Here is a 12,866-nt window from a genome sequence, read left to right on the forward strand (position 1 = left end):
ATCTGACAATCTGATAATCTTACTTATAGAAACATTGTGCTCAGCTTTGAGAGACAAACACAACCTGACGCAATATGCCTTTCACAGATACCTACAGCTGAGATCATATATTGATCGTGAGTGCAAATTGTCCGACTTTACAGATGCTGAGTCGCATTTTTCCCCCCATCCTGAAGAATGCTACAACCATGACCCCTACTAAATCTATTTCCGACCTATACAAAGCTCTCTCTAGTGCCAGCGAGGATAACACTTTATACATTAAAGATAAATGGGAAAGGGAATCAGGGATTGATATTTCTGTGGGGGAGTGGAAAAATATTTGGTCCTGCCAGTGATCCACATCCAGTTCCATTAGCTGGAGGGAACATGGCTGGAAGAACATTATAATAATAATAATAATAATAATAATAAACTTTATTTATAAAGCACACTTAAAAACCAAGGGTATGCCAAGGTGCTTAACAAGTAAAATAGAGTATAGGAGGAGGATAATAGAAATAGGACCAAAGCAAGTACTAAATATGCAAGCAGATAACTGTCACTAATACATAGGAAAGCAACAGGTACAGAGCAAACAAGAATTTAAATGAGCATAAAAGTGCATGATATAAAATCATAAAAGAAATATTAACTAGAGGGAAAGGCAAGATTGAATAAGTGGGTTTTTAATCGTGATTTGAACAGTGCAATGGAATCAGATGCGCGGAGGTCGAGAGGAAGGGTATTCCACAGTACCGGGGCAGCCAGAGCAAACGCACGGTCACCCCGGGACTTCAGTCGAGATCTGAAGTCGCCTAGCAGAGGGGGGGCTCGTCCATTTGGAGCCCGAGGAGAAGGCTCGGGTCAGGCGAGCTTAATTAGAGCTCGAGATCAGAAGGTTATTAGACACTTCAAGACACCAAATCAGGAGAGATATAAAAGTGCTCATATGCATTCTGGAGACAATGCGGCTCGACTGTTGCTAATCATTTTCGTGTCTTTTGGGACTGTCCCAGGTTAAAAAATTTCTGGATGGCTGTCCGGGCCTCCTTAAGCACAGTCTTTAACGCTCAAATACCTCTAGATTTTGAGGTTCTATATGTGGGTCTGGTCCCTTTTCTGGAATGTAGGAGTGAGATTAAGCTGGTGCAATTATTCTTGGTGGCAAGTAAGAAAACAATTACAAGAAGATGGTTAAGCCCAGTCCAGCCTACCCTGGATGATTGGTTTGGGATCATTTTAGAGATATTTAGGATAGAAAAACTGACATATCTATTAAGAAATCAAAAGGTAAATTCTACCAAATTTGGAACAATTGGATAATATTAATGACCCCGACAAGAGCTAACTTTATTTGATCTCACTGTTACTTGTACTTTTGTAACCTACTTATCTAATTTCTGACCATTGTTAATCTGGACGATCAGCGGAGACAGATGAGGCTTGAGACTCCAGTTCCAGCTTACGCAGCCTCACTGCTTTATCTGCCTCTATCTCCAACCTTCTGATCTCGAGCTCTAATTAAGCTCGCCTGACCCGAGCCTTCTCCTCGGGCTCCAAATGGACGAGCCCCCCCTCTGCTAGGCGACAAGAGGGGAGTAACATACACAAGCCCCCACACGAAACTTGAGTAAAATAAAGGGTTTTTTGCCTTACCTTCTCTGACTGATTTATGGTATAGGAGGACACCTGCTCTGTATCTGTTTTAGTATAAGAGACCTTTGTTTAGGCGGACCGCTGGGCTCCTAGCACCAGCTTTGGGGAGTCGTTCACAAGGTCACATCTTGACCACACACACACACCTGCGCACACATACATACACACACACGCACACCTACACGTATACACAGACTGGTACTCTTTGTTCATATGTATGCCTGTGTAAGACGTCATATGTTAATGAACCTATACATATTCATTTAAACACAATAAAGAGCAGTGCTACGGGGGAGCTAACTGAGAGCGACTGGGGTTCGAGCGGAAGGAGCGGCGCAGGCACAGGTCTCCAAGTAACCAACCATCCACGAGTCCCAGCACACTTGGATTTGCATGAACAAAAAAGGCAGTCTCACTTCCTCCAAGGCTCAAGGCCGTAACAATGTATTTTATTTACTTTTTTCCCTACTTTTTTCCCTCCATGACAGCAGCATGGGCAACCCCCCAGTTCATGTTTATAGCTCCATATAATGTGTCCTACCTTTATGTAATATGAGTCCCCTTCTGGAGAACATATGAACCTCGTAGAACTTTGTTATCAGGCAACTCTCCTAGTAATATCCATTAGAGGATAACATGCACTTGCCGATCACTGTGTTTATCATTTGCTCTCCTGGACTTAACTCTAAAAACCTGGAAGAAGGACTCTGTTTTCATCTTATTCATATACAGGGAGTGCAGAATTATTAGGCAAGTTGTATTTTTGAGGAATAATTTTATTATTGAACAACAACCATGTTCTCAATGAACCCAAAAAACTCATTAATATCAAAGCTGAATGTTTTTGGAAGTAGTTTTTAGTTTGTTTTTAGTTTTAGCTATTTTAGGGGGATATCTGTGTGTGCAGGTGACTATTACTGTGCATAATTATTAGGCAACTTAACAAAAAACAAATATATACCCATTTCAATCATTTATTTTTACCAGTGACACCAATATAACATCTCCACATTCACAAATATACATTTCTGACATTCAAAAACAAAACAAAAACAAATCAGCGACCCTATATAGCCACCTTTCTTTGCAAGGACACTCAAAAGCCTGCCATCCATGGATTCTGTCAGTGTTTTGATCTGTTCACCATCAACATTGCGTGCAGCAGCAACCACAGCCTCCCAGACACTGTTCAGAGAGGTGTACTGTTTTTCCTCCTTGTAAATCTCACATTTGATGATGGACCACAGGTTCTCAATGGGGTTCAGATCAGGTGAACAAGGAGGCCATGTCATTAGTTGTTCTTCTTTTATACCCTTTCTTGCCAGCCACGCTGTGGAGTACTTGGACGCGTGTGATGGAGCATTGTCCTGCATGAAAATCATGTTTTTCTTGAAGGATGCAGACTTCTTCCTGTACCACTGCTTGAAGAAGGTGTCTTCCAGAAACTGGCAGTAGGACTGGGAGTTGAGCTTGACTTCATCCTCAACCCGAAAAGGCCCCACAAGCTCATCTTTGATGATACCAGCCCAAACCAGTACTCCACCTCCACCTTGCTGGCGTCTGAGTCGGACTGGAGCTCTCTGCCCTTTACCAATCCAGCCACGGGCCCATCCATCTGGCCCATCAAGACTCACTCTCATTTCATCAGTCCTTAAAACCTTAGAAAAATCAGTCTTGAGATATTTCTTGGCCCAGTCTTGACGTTTCAGCTTGTGTGTCTTGTTCAGTGGTGGTCGTCTTTCAGCCTTTCTTACCTTGGCCATGTCTCTGAGTATTGCACACCTTGTGCTTTTGGGCACTCCAGTGATGTTGCAGCTCTGAAATATGGCCAAACTGGTGGCAAGTGGCATCTTGGCAGCTGCACGCTTGACTTTTCTCAGTTCATGGGCAGTTATTTTGCGCCTTGGTTTTTCCACACGCTTCTTGCGACCCTGTTGACTATTTTGAATGAAACGCTTGATTGTTCGATGATCACGCTTCAGAAGCTTTGCAATTTTGAGACTGCTGCATCCCTCTGCAAGATATCTCACTATTTTTGACTTTTCTGAGCCTGTCAAGTCCTTCTTTTGACCCATTTTGCCAAAGGAAAGGACGTTGCCTAATAATTATGCACACCTGATATAGGGTGTTGATGTCATTAGACCACACCCCTTCTCATTACAGAGATGCACATCACCTAATATGCTTAATTGGTAGTAGGCTTTCGAGTCTATACAGCTTGGAGTAGGACAACATGCATGAAGAGGATGATGTGGACAAAATACTCATTTGCCTAATAATTCTGCACTCCCTGTATTGCTATGTTGATGGATTTTTCCTGTCCATTCCAAATAAAGATTTTTTTTTAAAGATAATCTGAGTAAATAGAAAATGCAGTTTTTAAATGATAATTTCATTTATTAAGTGAAAAAGGAGCAAAACGCTATTGTCCCTTAAACCTACTACCTGGTTGTGCCACCACTGGCAGCACAAACTGCAATCAAGTGTTTGCAGTATATGGCAATGAGTGTTTCAGCCCTCGTCCCCACTGTCATTACTGTGGAGGAATTCTGCATGCGCTTATCTGTAGAATTGTTTTCATTCAGTCATACTGGAGTGTTTTCGAGCATGGACAGGCTGTTAAATTTTGGAGTCACTAGCCCACTCTAAAAAATTTTAAGGCATTCAGAGGTGGACTTGCTGGTGGTGTTTCTGATCATTGTCCAGCTCCCCTGCACTCTTGAGTTTCAGGGCATGAACAGAACAGACAGCAGAATTCACGGTTCCATCAATTATGGTGAGACTTTCAGGTCCATCATGCTACCACCACCATGTTTGGCTGTTGGTCTGATACTCTTTAAATGAAACGCAGGGTTGGTTGCAGACACGGCGGAACTCGAACCTTCCAAAGAGTTCAGCTTTTGTCTCGTCATATCCACAGAACATTTCACCAAAAGTCTAAAGGTCAAGGTGTTTTTTGACATGTCTCGGTATTAAGGAGCCTTGTGTCTTTCTTATTGTTGAATCATGAAGTCTGACCTTAACTGAGGCACGTGAAGCCTGCAGTTGTGGTAGACCGGTCACTCCTGTGAAGCTTTACCACTCAGCCCCCTGTGGCTTCTGCTCCGTGGCTGCTGAGTGACCCCTCGTCTGGGGTTCTCCTCAGCTCTTCCCAGGAGGATGGCATGGTTCCCCCTCTGATGGTCCCCCTCATTATGAAAGCACGGTACAGCCTCGGTGTAATGTCAGCAGTTTTTGGAGAAGTAAATATGAGAATATAAGAAATATATGACTAAAAGAGACAAATATATGCAGTGGATTTCAAAGGTTTTGTCACTCTTCCCATAAAAGCAAAAAAAAGTTTAATTAGCTGTCATTTGAAGTTGGTATCCTCGTCCCTGGTTTTTAGTTCCTGTCCTGAGTTCTTGTAATCATGGTTTGTATTTGGTTTCACAGTTGATCCTGTGCTCTTGTTTCCTGTTTGGAATTTCTCTGTTATTTCAGTATTTTATTAGTTTTACTTCTCGTAACATTTCAAATCTTTGGTTTCTATTTTATGAATATTCTTGTGCTTAGTTTCAGTTTTGCAATCATGTCTTGTTACTCATCCACTGTGCTTAGATCCAGTGTGGACCTTACCTTAGTGTACACTGTTTTGCCTTTGGACTTCCTGTTTTACTTTGAAGGACAGTTTTCTTTAATGCCCTGCATTAATGTCACTTTGTGCCTCAGGGAATCGGTAAAAGCAGAGGCACAAAGTAACATTAATGCAGGGCATTAAAGAAAACTGTCCTTGAGTGAGGATAGCTCTCACTCTGGATAACAACTCAGTTAGGAATCCAAATTTTTTTAAGGTCCAGTGAGCGATGAGTGAGGCCGGGAGGGCGACGTCTCTATCTGTAGTGTCTCTGATCCCACTGTGAGAGTGTGCTCTTGGGGCAGCCAAGCCTTGTCAGCCCCTCCCTCAGTCCCCCTGCCTGCCACTACACTTCAATCACTCACACAACACACACACACACAACCTTCAGAGTCAACACCCCTTTCCCCTGACACCAAGCCCGTACACCTTATCGCCTTCCTAACCCCTTTTCCTTAAAATTGATGATGTTTTAATGAAGGTTACCTTTCGTTTCCATAAGCCTGGCTTTGGTCCTCTCCATATCCACACTGTAACAGATCTGCTCTCAGCACTCCTGCTATTTTTGGAAGACTCCCTGATGGACCTACCAGTGGGTGAAAACTAGAAACTGTAGCCCGTCATTCACAGGCAGCAGGGAGACTTGCAAAGGCTGCTAAAATGAGACACCAGGATAACAGGTATATGGATTCTGCTGAAGCCCAGAAGAAGCTCAGGAACTTTGTACCCAGATTGTTCTGAAGATGTTAAATGAATCGATGATTGAGGGAGCACCCACTTCCTCTACACTGTTTCCATTAAACTGATGGATGCTTGCTCTTGTTAAAGGAGGTTGAAGTGCTTCTCTGTGACCCATCAGTTTGTTGCACCTCACAGCTTCATTCAGCATCTTTCTCTCACACTCATTTTTATTACATGTTGTAACACAACTTGACCAGCAGATGGCAGGTTAGAGGCAGTTTCTGATGTGCTTCAATTGTGGGCATGGTTATATTTTGGAACAATCAGAGTTATATTGTTGTAGTTTGTAAATGATAAGTTTAGAACACTATGTGATTTTAATTGGTCACTGCACTTGAAAACATGCTTCTCAATCATTATATTTAAAAATCATGAAAACAGTGCTAGCCTTTTCCTTTTTTCTTTTTTTAAAGGAAGCTGATTGTTAGATTAATTTAGTCAGTTCCTTTTGTGTTCTCAGTCTGATCCTCTGGTCTTGTCTTTGTATTTTTGTCTTTCATGCTCCCTGGTTTTGTTATGCCAAGTTAATCTTGTCTCGCAGTCAGTCATGTCTCTCTTCCTGTTTTATTTTGGTGATTCTTTGTCTCCGTGTCTTGTGTGTAGTTTAACTTCCTCCACAGTCATAGTGTGTTTTATCCTAAACTGAGTTCCCCCCTATTATTATCCTGTGTGTGTGTGTGTGTATACTGTGCGAGGCTTTCCCTGTTCTTTTTTTTGGTCTTGTCCAGGTCCCTGTGTTTTCCTAAAAATTCCTTCTTCTTAGATTTGCTGCTCTAAAATGCTATTCTTATGAGTTGATAGCATTAAAACTGTTAGCCTAGCCTTGTCCTTCATTTGGGTCCTATATCTGCTCGCCAGCACAGTCGCGTTAGGCATGTAAATGTAGATTCAACTATGTTCAAAGTGAGAATCAGAATGGGGAAGTGTGAGGGGCTGGGTCTGTGTGTCACGGCCTGGGGGGTCAGCGGGACGCTGATCAGCCTTTTCTACCATTTCTTGTCTCTCGTTCTCTCTTTCCACCTTTCTGTCACCGGGGCGGAACTCATTGTGGGTTCACGCCCTCGGCCCACGCCCACGGAGGAGGAACACACCTGATGCCCATTAAGGCGATCTGCATTTAAGCCAGGAGGAGACTGCTGGTCTTTGCTGGATCGTTGTCTGCCATGAGTCAGTGAGAGTCAAAGCTACAGCACAGCACAGCACAGCACAGCACAGCACAGCACAGCACAGCACAGCACAGCACAGCACAGCACAGCACAGCACAGCACAGCACAGCACAGCAAAGTTGAGAATCTATTGAGAATCTTGTAATTAAGCCCTGTTTCCTGTCTACAGACCTCCTGGATACCTCCCCTGTGTGAATCTTTGTGTCGAGTGTGAAGAGTGGACCCACGGTCGTGTGCGGAGAATCGGAGAGCGAGTGATCACCCCTTGGATTTCCCTGGAGCCCCGTCCCCCACTTTGTTGTATATAGCACTGCCCTGCACTACCTGTATATACACCCGGTGACTTCTGTAAATAAATTCTTGTGTGCAGTCAATCCTGGAGTCCTGCGCTTGAGTCCCCCACGTTGCACCATAACACTCTGACCCAGCATTTTGTATTATTTTTTTTATTGTTTTCTTATTTTTACATTGTGTTCTATCCATGTGCTATTCTTAAGTTAAGGGTTAATGAGTTATTTTATATTATTGGGCTATTTATGAAATTATGTTAAGTCTTAGTATTATGTCTGTGAAGGTTCTCAGTCATCCAGGTCATCGTAGTCAAAGGAGCTTGCAAAGAAAAGCGTCTGGACTTCTTTAAGTTGCTTGAAGACGTTTCACCTCTCATCCGAGAAGCTTCTTCAGTTCTAAGGTCAAATGGTGGAGAGTCCCAGATATAAACCTAGTGGGAGTGACCCCCCACAGAGGGACAAAAGGACCCCCTGATGATCCTCTAATCGCCTGAGCCAAGGTGGGAAACTGGGCGTGGGTCCCAATCAGCCAGAGTTTCGGGTGTGTTCATTGTGAAACCTGGCCCCACGTTACGACACCAACTCTCTGCCATCTATAATCCAGTTTTGAGATCCCTTCCGAGACGCCTTAACGCCCACTCACATCCTGGGCCATCTGACCTCAGGAATTCGCATGATAAGGTGGGGCCAGGTTTCACAATGAACACACCCGAAACTCTGGCTGATTGGGACCCACGCCCAGTTTCCCACCTTGGCTCAGGCGATTAGAGGATCATCAGGGGGTCCTTTTGTCCCTCTGTGGGGGGTCACTCCCACTAGGTTTATATCTGGGACTCTCCACCATTTGACCTTAGAACTGAAGAAGCTTCTCGGATGAGAGGTGAAACGTCTTCAAGCAACTTAAAGAAGTCCAGACGCTTTTCTTTGCAAGCTCCTTTGACCAAGTCTTAGTATTATTATTGTTACCTTGAGTTGCAGTATAGTTTAGATTCTTTCATGTCTCTATAGTTACGAGTCTCTTCATGTCCCCTGGTGTAAGTCTGTCCCAGTCTTCTGCGTCATGTATTTTCTGTCTGTGTGTTTTCATGTTGCTCATGTCATGTCCACGTTTCCTGCTTTATTTTTCTTGGTTCCTTAGTTTTAGTTTTTGTTATTGTGTCTCAGCTGTGTCCTCCTGTGTCTCCACTTCCCCTGATCACCTCGTGTGTATTTAAGTCCTCTGTCTAGTAGTCCGTGTTACCTTCCCCGTGTCCAGTCGTAGATGTCATTGTGTTCTTAGTACTCACAGTTTTCATAGCATTCATTGTCGTCATAATCTAGTCACAGTGTCACAGTTTATTCATAGATTCCTTAGTTTTGTCATTGCCTTCAGTTTAGTTGCTTGCTCAAGTTTGTTTCGTGCTTTGTTTTATGTTTCACGTCACATCAGCCCTAATGAAAACTTGCTTTTTGTTTAAAGTTAATTCTGCCTCCTCTCCTGTGTCTGTGCCTGACCAACCACCTGTAAGATGTGCAGAGCATGGTCTAAAAAACATAAAATATCCATGAGTGGCTGTTTTTTGGTAGAAATCCTTTGCTGGAGATCAGAGGAGGATTTCTAGACTGCTTTGAGCTGATAGGAAAGCAACACTAACTCAAACTACACTCGTTACATCCAAAGCCTGCAGAAGAGCATCTCTGAATGCACAATGGAAGCTTGAAGCAGAAGACCCACACCATCAAGCACCCAGTCAGCAGAAATCTTCCTGTTCTTAGCTGAGCACTCCTGTCCTCTATGGACGGGAAACTGAGGCTAACACAGGCTCATCAAAACTGGGCAACGGATGATTGGAAAAATATTTTCTGATCCAATGAGTGTTAATTTCTGCTGTGACATTCAGACAGTGGGATCAGAATAACATGAAGGCATGGATCCACCAATGGTTCTGGTGGTGGTGTAATTGTGTGGGGTATTTTCTTGGTTGGCGACTGTGTGATGCTGTCATGCCAATGTGGACCAAAAGCTCTGAGAAACATTTCTAGCACTTTGTTAAATCTACGCCATGAAGAATTAAAGCAGGTCTGAAGGCAAAAGTTGGTCCATAGCATTAGGAAGGTGCAACTAATAAAGTGTCCAGTAAGAGAATGATGCAACACTTTGATAACATATTCATAATACTAATCTGTTACCAGGTTTTCTACATAGTTTCATCTGTTTTGCTTACGACTGCTTGTATTTCATGATCTGCAGCTGCTATTATTCCTCTGCAACAACCTAGTTTCCTCGCCTAGGTCCTGTTTTTTTCTCTGCATATTAGCACATATTAGCATACTGGATTGTTTCTCGAGAGCGCAGACTCACAAAATAATTGAAACGAGGTTGAAGGGTAGATAAAAAGCTGTGTTGTTGTCACTCACAGCCACAGGAGGGCAGTGCCTTCTTAAAGTTTGGACAAAAGAGCGAAACCTCTTAGTCTCTTTTTGCTTCTGCAGTGAAGATTTACTGCTCGCTGGAAAATGTTTAGAGTTTAGAGTTAGAGTTGTTTACTTAAACTGACATGGTTGCTCTGAGATGTCAAAGACTTTTTTGCTTCCCATTAGAGCGCGAGAGGAACAAAAGCTGCAGTCGTGATATGGAAACTGACAAGTAGACCAATATTGACAGGTTTGTGGAAAGGGTGATGGAAATAAACTAAAATAGTTCACCTTTTTTCTGAGGTGAGTATTTCAGGAAAAAAATAAAACAGTGTTAGAGGCTATGCCAACAAGAAGGTAAATCTCAAGTGAACAAAACAAAAAACAAACAGAAGCTCGGTCAGGAACAAGAAGGCTAAGGAGCAGCAGGTACAGGAAAGGGGGGTGGCAGCATCCGAAGCAACTGACAGAAAACTCAGTGGTTGTGGCAAAAACAGGCAGGAAAGACATGAAGAGAAATGTATTTTTTTAACTTTCATTTTAGAATAGAATAGAATAGAATTCAACTTTATTGTCATTGCACATGCACAGGTACAGGGCAACGAAATGCAGTTTGCATCCATCCAGAAGTGCTTTAGTGATATAGATATATTACAATATATATTAGCAATAATATAGATATGTGAGTATATTACAGAAATGGGTCTATTATGGTATGTTATAATGTACACGGTATGAAGTATGTTGTGAATATTCTATAACTATAAGTATGTACAGGCTGTAATGAGTACAAGCTATGTACAGGATATGAACAGGATATAAATATGAAAAACTATACAGAATATGAAATAAATAACTTTACAGAATCTGGGATATACTGTTATACAGAAATGGGAACTATGCAAGTTGTAAACAGTTGTAGGATTAAAGATTATCGAATGTACAGAATGATTATTTACACAGAGCTATACAGTAGTGCAGTTAAGATAAGTGAGGGTGTAGATAGTTTCTACAGAGGCTATATAAAGTGCTAGTGGTTGTGAGTGGTGGTTCACTCCATGTTATTATTGTGTTTGAGGGTACAGTTGTCCATTGTGGGTGTGTGTATGTTCAGTCCATGAGTTTAACGTGGGTCAGATGTCAGGAGGCAGAGTTCAGGAGTCTGACAGCTGTGGGGAAGAAGCTGTTCCGGTACCTGGTGGTCTTAGTCCGGAGGCTCCTGTGGCGCCTCCCAGAGGGCAGGAGGGTGAAGAGTCCATGTGATGGGTGACTGGGGTCTTTGATGATTTTCCCAGCCCTTTTCAGACACCGCTTCCTGTAGATGTCTTTTATGGCAGGAAGTGGTGCTCCGGCGATGCGCTGGGCAGTTTTCACGACCCTCTGCAACGCCTTCCGGTCCGAGGCAGAGCAGTTCCCGTACCAGACTGTTATACAGTTGGTCAGGATGCTCTCGATGGTGCAGCGATAGAAGTTCACCAGGGTGTCTGAGGACAGGTGGTTCTTCCTCAGAGTCCTCAAGAAGAAGAGGCGCTGGTGAGTCTTCTTGACCAGCTTGGAGCAGTTGGTCGTCCAGGTGAGATCCTCGGAGATGTGGACTCCCAGGAACTTGAAGCTGCTCACACGCTCCACAGCCGTCCCCTTAATGTGGATGGGTGGATGTGGGTCAGCATTCCTCCTGTAGTCCACGATGAGCTCCTTGGTCTTCTCGGTGTTAAGCAGCAGGTTGTTTCTGTCGCACCACTCAGCCAGACGATCCACCTCCTCCCTGTAGGCGGCCTCATCGTTGTCACTGATGAGGCCAATCACCGTGGTGTCATCTGCAAACTTAATGATGGTGTTGGAACCATCAGCAGGTCTGCAGTCGTGGGTGAAGAGGGAGTAGAGGAAAGGGCTCATCACACAGCCTTGTGGTACACCGGTGTTCTCCCGTTTTATCAGATTTAAGGCATATCTTGTAAAGCTGTCATCATAAATCTGGAGATTTGCATGTTGGCTTGCATTCAAAACCACCAATATTAGTAGATAAACTCATTTAATTCAAGAACACAGCTAAGAGAAACTTGCAGTAAGCTTTCTCTGGCAGTATAATCCAGCAGCAGAAAATAATCTGAAATCTGGCTTTCAGTATGAATTCTACTGGCAATGATTTATAGGTAGAAAAAGGTTATCTTGAGGCCGTAAATGAAATGAATTTCCCCTTTTTTGTGTGAGATTCACTTTTCTGTTTGACTTACTGGGGGAAAAAAAAAAATCAAAGGTGTAGGCAGTATTTCAGAGGTGTGAAAACCAAACCTAATACTGGATGAAGGAAAATGTTTTTATGAAAAGGAAAGTTACGCCTTATCAACAAAATAAGATTTGATTAGAGATAAAAGAATCAGTTTCTCAGGAAAGCAAAACACTTGATCAGCTGTTGCCCTTTGTTTGAATGGTAAACACTGAGTTTTTCCGTAATTGTTCAAGCAAATGCTTGGTTTTTTAAAACCAGGCCAGGCGCATGTAACAACTATGCACAACGATCGCACAGTCAATCCATCCACTCCATCCATTTTCTTAATTGCTTATACGGTTCAGGGTCACAGACAGGCTGGAGCATAATCTCAGCTGTCATTGGCTGAAAAACAGGGCAGGATACACCATGGACAGATCCAGAGCCAGTCCATCACAGCACCAACTGCACACTCTCTAACTCACATCCATGGCATCAATTTCAGCCGACAGTGGAAAAACATGCAGAATCCATGTAAAAGGGCACCATCCAGCTGAGAGTTGAACTCTGAGCCTATTTGTTGTGAGGCATCAGCATAAACCACCCAAATACAACTGCACTTGCATATCCATAAACTTAGAAGTAAGAGTTTCCACTTTAGCACAAAGCAATTAGCTAGAGCTAGAGCTAAAAAAAATTACGTCCTACTCTAACGGCCACAAGAGTCAGTCCCAATGTACCCCAGTTTATCAGGTAAACCTTTCTAGTACTTAGTTGGACAGCATTTGCCTTCAGAACTGCCTTAACTCTTC

Source organism: Astatotilapia calliptera, chromosome 15, assembly GCF_964374335.1.
Source record: "Astatotilapia calliptera chromosome 15, fAstCal68.1, whole genome shotgun sequence".
NCBI lineage: Eukaryota > Metazoa > Chordata > Actinopteri > Cichliformes > Cichlidae > Astatotilapia > Astatotilapia calliptera.